A 7,546-nucleotide genomic window follows, 5' to 3' on the forward strand; every position below is an offset into this window, starting at 1 on the left:
TGGATGGCGGTCATGTAATAGGATAGGCATGTAGTGCTCCTATTGTATTTGCCAGCCGGTTATGGCTTTGGTTTTTAGCTCTTTTGAGCTTTTGTTTATTTTCGCACCACATTACTTGAAGACTTTGTTACTGGATTATCCTTTTAATAATATGAGCCGTATGCATCTTTCTAATGCAGAGGCTAGGGTAAACCCCTTTTTGAAAAAAAATCCTAGGCCGGTGCTTCGTCGAAGCTCAACAACAGTGGTCGGTGATCCGACTTGTAATATTGGAGCGTTTCCAACTTGGCATCAGAAAACCCGTAACTCCAATCTTCAGAAGATAACGCACGGTCAAGACGTTCTCTGATGTCTCCCCTATGCCATGTGAATTTATCTCCTACAAAACCCAAATCAGATAGCTGACAGTCATCTACCACATCCCGAAGCTGACTCCAAAGAGGAGGAAGCCTACTGCAGCTCCAGCAAAGAAGCTGACTCCAAAAAGGAAGCTACAAATTGAATGAATGATCTCTATGAAATTAATGTTACAGTTATGTCAGATGTGAACTCCACAAGTAGTTTCTTCTATGTGAACTCAATTTCTCCAATTTCTCTGAGCTGTGAGCTCATATATTTTTTGAGCTATGAACTTATTATGTGAACTCATCACTTTATTTTGTGAGAAGTAAACACATTTCATATTCATCTATCAATCATGGTTGAAGTGTCTATATGTCTCTCCCTTGCCAATGTACTAAAATTTGAGGTTTGCATACTTTTTCTAGTCATAATTCCATTTCTTGTCTCTAAATAAGCTACAATAAGTGCAAAAGAAGACATTGCGGCAAGTAGCTTATGGGCTGAAACTTGCGGCATTATTTATTTGTCGTATTGTTGCTCAGTTGATTCTGGACATGAAATTAAACATGACATGCTATTATTGATGTAATTGCCAAGTTGTAATCCAACATCAACTAAAGGTTACAGCAAACGTCACTTACATGTTGCTTGCATTCAACATCGTAAGAACTTACACACATCCATCTCCTTCAGCGGCTGCTGCCATCATGCCACTGATGCTGATGTTCAGCGCCACCCACTCCTCAGGCATGTCGTGGGGCGAGCTGCGCCAACACACGCATGGGAGGGCGAGCTGTGCTGTCGCGCGCAGGCATGGGTGAGCACCCGCAGCGAGCTACGCTGGTACGCGCAAGCATCCGCAAGGGGGCGAGCACCCACGACGAACTGCGCTGGCACACGTAAGCATCCGCGACGCGAGGGCGAACTGCGCCGGCGTGTGCAGACATGGATGAGCGCCGGCGGAGAGCTGCAGTGACAAGGGCGAGTTGCAGCGGCAAGGGCGAGTTGCAGCGGCGCGTGCAGCCATGGTCGAGCACCGGCGGCAACCTGCAGTTTCTCGCTTAGGCGTGTTCAAACTAGGGCGGCGAGTTGGGTAGCTCGCGCGGGCATCAACGAGGTACGGCGGCGAGCGACCATGACGACACGAACAAGCTAACCTCAAAGCAATCCGATACAGACCAGACCACAAAGAGATTGGATAAGGTAGAAAGAGACAAGGGTACTTTGGTCCTTTCAGGTGCCAGAAAATTGAAAAGAAAAAGGAAAGTAATTGAAAAAGGGGAAATGGCATGGTAATCAAAGTGTACAGGAACTAGGTGGCATTTTTGCGAAGCCAATGTTAAGAGTGACAGTTTTGCGAAGCCCGATATTGAAAGTGGCAAATTGCCGATTTTCTCCATAAATTGAGCTGGCCTGGGTCTTCCCTCCTCTTTCTCAAATGGATACATAATCTCATTTAGATCTCCGATTACCAGCCAGGGAGTGTTGCACACACGTCTAGCCCTCTAAGATGCTGCCATGTCAGGTGCTTGTCAACCCACTTTGGTTCCCATAGAGGCCAGTGAGACGCCAAAAATTCTCCTGACCACTGCCTACATACATGTCAATATAGTTGCTTGCTTTATGTCTAGGAGACATTGCAATCTCCTTTTCCCAAAGTAAGAGAAGTCCACCACTTTGCCCATTACTTCTAACCACCTCTTTATGATCCATCTTCAATCGTCGCCGAAGACATTCCGTCGGCCATGTCAGATAATCATGTTGCATTAGCGAGCACGTAGGGAATAGTGCATGTTTGTTTCTAAGTTTTATCTTGCATTAGTTAAGTATAGGCTAGCACGTACACGTTTTGTCACGTCTAATTAGCATTTGTTTTTGTTAGCTCGCTTGTTAGTCACGAGCCGTAACTTGTGCGAGCCGTGCATGCATTTGCATGGGCCTAAGATGCATCCGTTTGCATCGGGCCGTTTCCTTCAGTCTAGCATCGCGTGATAGACACGTTCAGGAGCTCATGGGATGGCACAAGCTAACCGGATTGTGGCGCTTTGATAGGATCCTTACCGGCCACGTTTTCCCTTCTGTAACCGAGAGATAGAATAAGAAGAAAGAAAATCAAGAAAAGAGGTAAGCAGTTCTGCCTCGCAAAACACCAGCGTCTTTGTGTTCCTCTCTCGCGTGTGTACTTCGGCCGGTGATCCAACAGGCCACTCATCCAGGCGAGTCTCCGACAGAAACAAGATATCAAGGCATCTTAGATTAACGACATCAACAAGTGCCCTCTTTGCCACAGACCGCTGTAGACCACGGCAATTCCAACTGAGTAGTTTCAGCCGCCGGAGGACAGAGAACCCTAGCTTTTAACTTGCCAGGGGACGACAAAACCTTGACACGGAGCACCTTCTGATGAGGTCAAAGGCACAGTCTCTCTCAAGCTTGCATGGACAGAGAGCAAATTCCATCAAAGCAATCAGAGAAGAAAAACTGATCTTCTACGTGTGAACTTCATCGGTCATCATTCACGCTGTGGAGAGAGAGAAACCAGCGATGATGCCACAAGACGGCGCCGCCCTTAGACAGCGAAACGCCGACCACCCCGCCGCGGCCAAAGAGGTGGTTGGCGGCTGACCAACGGAAACCCTAATCGCCCTAGAAGTCGCCTCGTACGGGAGGCGACAGGATCGCTGGGTTGTTCAAGTTGTCGTGGTGCCATCACTGAATGCGTCCACGAAAGACACCAACACATACGCAAAGTTTCTTTGTAGGCCGAGCTCCACGGTCCTCTTATCTAGATCGTTGGTTGGCGCAGGGATTGATGAAAAAAAGCACCATCACGGGCCGCGCAGCTGCTGCTTGTGCTGTCATTAGCAGGAGTTGTCCTGTCTTGCCACATGCAGCTCACTGAGCACTGTTTATCTTTTCATCCATCACATGCAAACAGGGCGTCGTCTTTTATTTTCTCCACAGCGGACAACACTTAGAGAGAAGAAATAAGAGGAGAGAGAGAGAGAGAGAATCCAGCATCCAGAAGTTTTTCGGAATTGGCAGCAAAAGTTAAACCCAAACGAGAGAGTTACCACGTGCAAAGACCTGCATTTCATGCATGCAAATTTTAGGAGCGAGAGCGTGTATGTTAATTATAATGGCAAAGTCTACTCTCTCTCCTCTTCTCTCTGGTTGGCAATAACATCAACGAATCTTTCCTTTTAATTATAATGGCAAAGTCTACTCTCTCTCTCCACCTTTTTTGTTCACATGTGATGGATGACAAGTGAGAGAGATAAAATAAAGAGCAAGCAAAGTTTACGAGAAAGGGAGAGAACGTGGATACAGTAGTACTGCAGCATGACAAGATGTCAGATTTTTTTCAGGTGTCATGTCAGTCTATTAACATAGGTGGCCCTGACGCAGCTGCAAAGTTTTAGAGCTTTGCACATATCCTTATGCTTTTGTCCACAGTTTCAACGATGAAGATAGTGGGCACCAAGGAGCTCGGCCTACAAAAAACCTCACTCACATACCAACACATACTACATGAGTTTCAATTCTTTTTTTGTGAATAACATGAGTTACAAGAAAAAATATAAGAGCATTTACACAAAGAATACAACTTACAATACCTGGCCCGACCATACTGAATACGGAGAGAGTACAACTTACAATACCCAATATAGACCGATTTCTCTCTGTAATGTGATTTATAAACTTTGTTCAAAAGTGCTTGCCAACAGGCTTAGACTGGATGAAATAATTACCGAAGAACAAAGTGCTTTTGTTCCAGGCAGGTTGATCACAGACAAATTCACATCATGAAAAGAAAAAGAAGAACAAGCAAGGATGGTGCGCTGTCAAGATTGACATGATGAAGGCATATAACTGTGTGGAGTGGACATATCTCCAAGGGATATGCTTCAGCTTGGTTTCTCGGAGGAGTGGGTATCGCTGATAATGAAATGAGTCAACTCAGTGACCTTCCAAGTCAAGATGAATGGAGAGTTTCTGCCATCATTTCGCCTGTCAAAAGGTATAAGACAAGGTGACCCGATCTCACCGTGCCTTTTTCCGTTGTCCGGGGAGGGGCTGTCATGTATTTTAATAATTATGATGGGGGCTGGGTTGATCGCGGTATTCGTCCGGGACTGAGATATCCGTGGATATCGCATCTTTTGTTTGTAGACGATTGCTTGGTTTTTATTAAAGCTGATTCTCAGAGTGCCCAACTGTTGAATGATATACTGCAAGCTTACAATGTAGGCTCTGGTCAATGCGTTAACAAGGCAAAGAGCTCCGTATATTTTAGCCCAAATTGTCGGGTATCAGTTAGAGTGGGGGTAAGAAAATCGTTGCAGATCCACAGAGAGGCCCCGTCAGAGAAGTATTTGGGTCTGCCCATGGCAACAGGAAGGATTACAGAACAAAATTTTGTCCATGTCAAAGAGCAGGCAAGATCCAGGGTACAAGGATATTGCAAGAAGTTGCTATCATGTGCAGCAAAGGAGGTTCTTCTCAAGGCAGCGATCCAAGCTTTACCGGCCTATTCTATGAGTTGTTTTAAGCTCACAAAAGGTTTATGCCCGAAAGTTACGACAATTATGTCAAAGTTTTGGTGGGCTGGATCACTAGATAAGAGAGGAATGCATTGGCAGTCATGGGAAAAGATGGTGGTCTCAAAATCAAAGGGAGGTCTCAGTTTTCGTGACTTGCAAGTGTTCAACGATGCTATGTTAGCGAAACAGGACTGGCGCCTGTTGGACAAGCCTGAGAGCTTATGTGCACGTGTACTTAGGGGAAGATACTACCCGGATGGGGATTTTTTGAATGCTGGTTGTCCCAAAAGTGCCTCGGCGACTTGGAAGGCGATCACCATAGGAAGAGAGACATTGCAGAGAGGTCTAATCCGAAGGATTTGGAATGGCGGACATCTGAAGTCTGGCATGATAACTGGATCCACGGTTCACCAACTCTGAGGCCGGTATGCAATATTGGTAATGAACCGATACACCTAGTGGCAGATCTGTTGGAGGAAACGGGCGGCTGGAATGAGGAGCTGGTCCGGAGAACTTTCATTGCTCCAGATGCAGCAGCTATACTGAATATGCATGCCTAGGTCGAGAGTGGCCATGTAGGATTTCTGGGCATGGGGATATGAGAGAACTGGAGTGTTTACGGTGAGGACTACCTAATAGATGGTCATAGAAGACCGCGAGAATTTGTTGAACCAGATTGGTAGCTGCACATATGACCAGGAGAGCTAGAGAGCATTATGGCGATTGCGGGTTCAACCAAATTCGTGTGTTCTGGTGGCGAGTGCCTAAAGGATTTCTGCCATCAAGGGGAGAGCTACAGAGATGTCATATTGAGGATAATGCAGTCTGCCAGTTGTGTGGGCATGATGAGGAGTCTCTCTCTCATACACTCATTCAGTGTGAGCACGCCAAACTATTTTGGAGAGAAGCCACAAAGTTTTTTGATCTAAAATTGCCGCGGTTGCATCCTGCAACCTGGTCGCGAGATTTATTTGGGACATCAAATTTGCATGCTATATATGGATGATTTGTACATTGAATTTGGGACATTGTTGTACTATACTTATTTGCATGTTATGTATAGATGATTTGTGCTATTTTTTTTGAACTTTGATGAATATCAGCCGGTTTGCATGAATTTTGTCCACTAAGTCGAAACTCGGCTTGAAATGTATGCGGGCAGCGTTGGATGGTCGGCTCCGGCATCCGTGTCCGCAGACTGGTCACCCCTATCCACCAACGATACTGGAGCAAATTTGTGGGTCGGCGTTGGAGATGCCATTGTTGATTCACCAGATATACCTTGTAATTGGCATGATCAAGTTTATGGTAGCTCACTAGTTAGACTTAACTATATAAAAGCACTCATATTGTTGTACACAATCTACTAGGCTAATTGCGTCCATGCTATGGGTTCGTTATACGTCTAAGAACGCATGTCATATGGTTGTGTGTTTCATATCTCATGGTCTTGTTGGATGTAACGAGAAAGAATTGATATGGTTGCGTTTTGCCTTGCTGGACGAAATATCATGGTATTGTGATAAGAATGGATTTATTATGCTTTGTTTTGGTCTAGCTAATTTGCTATGGCCATCGAGCCGATGATTTAGTTAATGCTTGTGGCCTTTCTGATTCTATGTTGTTATTTCTGTTCCAAAACTGACAAGTAAGATGAATTCATACCTGGGACTAGGAGGGATGATATAGTGCTTGTGATATGTCTGATTCTTTGTCATAATCTTTTCCTTGCCTTGTGCCGTCTTCAGAGACCTGACCCGATTATTTGAATATTACAGGAAAAAGAGGAACCTGGAAGTTGTAGATGGTACATTCCGAGAGATCTTGATTGATATGCTCAAGGTCCATGTGGGGACTCTACGGTCGTGAAGCTGAAGTGCATCTCATACCATACTTCAAGGGATGATGCATCTGTTTTAGCGTGTGACGTTGATAAGTGCACATGTAGAATTCTGATCTGTAGTTAGTTTGGCTCATATTTATTGTCTCTGAAAGTTTCAACTTGTGGCTTTTGTTTCTTTGCTCGCCAAACTGTAGCATTCAACTCATGAGCTAGTGTGATTGTTTTCTGTTGTAAAGATGTGTGTGGGCATTAATTGAGATGCCGGGTGATTTTGTTGAGTAGATAAAACAGAATGAATGGTTGAGATGCATGGTTCCCTCGCACGATCTGAGCTTGCGACCCTCCGCCATCTCGCTCTATCTCCCCCGGGTATTGCCTTCCGATGCTCTTCTATTCCCCTCTCCTCTACCATCAAATGACCATTCCAAAGAGTAGATCTCCCATGTGGAAGGAAGGGGATCCTGTGTGCTCGGGAAATTCCCCTATCGGGATTTAATATCCTGGGCTTTCTCCCCCTAGTCACAAGCCTAAATAGACGAGGGGTCACGGCGGCTTAATCAGTTAACGATCGTTATCATATCTCTCCCATGTACCAATTAGCATCTTGATTAGGAGTGACTGGGTTCCTCAGATTAGCCGCTAAGGAAAACACACTTTGGGAATCATAGGTGGGTGTGTCTAGTGGGGGGGGGGGGGGGGGGCATTGGCCCCCTCTCTTTTCATGAATGACATTGAAGGAGAGCTGGAGCAGAGATGGATTGGCAGGTTGACTAGCGGGGATCAGAATTGCAACATTTTCATGATGGATCGTTGCAGG

The sequence above is a fragment of the Triticum urartu genome, chromosome 6A (assembly GCF_056163025.1).
Source record: "Triticum urartu cultivar PI428250 chromosome 6A, HENAU_Tu73, whole genome shotgun sequence".
Taxonomy (NCBI): domain Eukaryota; kingdom Viridiplantae; phylum Streptophyta; class Magnoliopsida; order Poales; family Poaceae; genus Triticum; species Triticum urartu.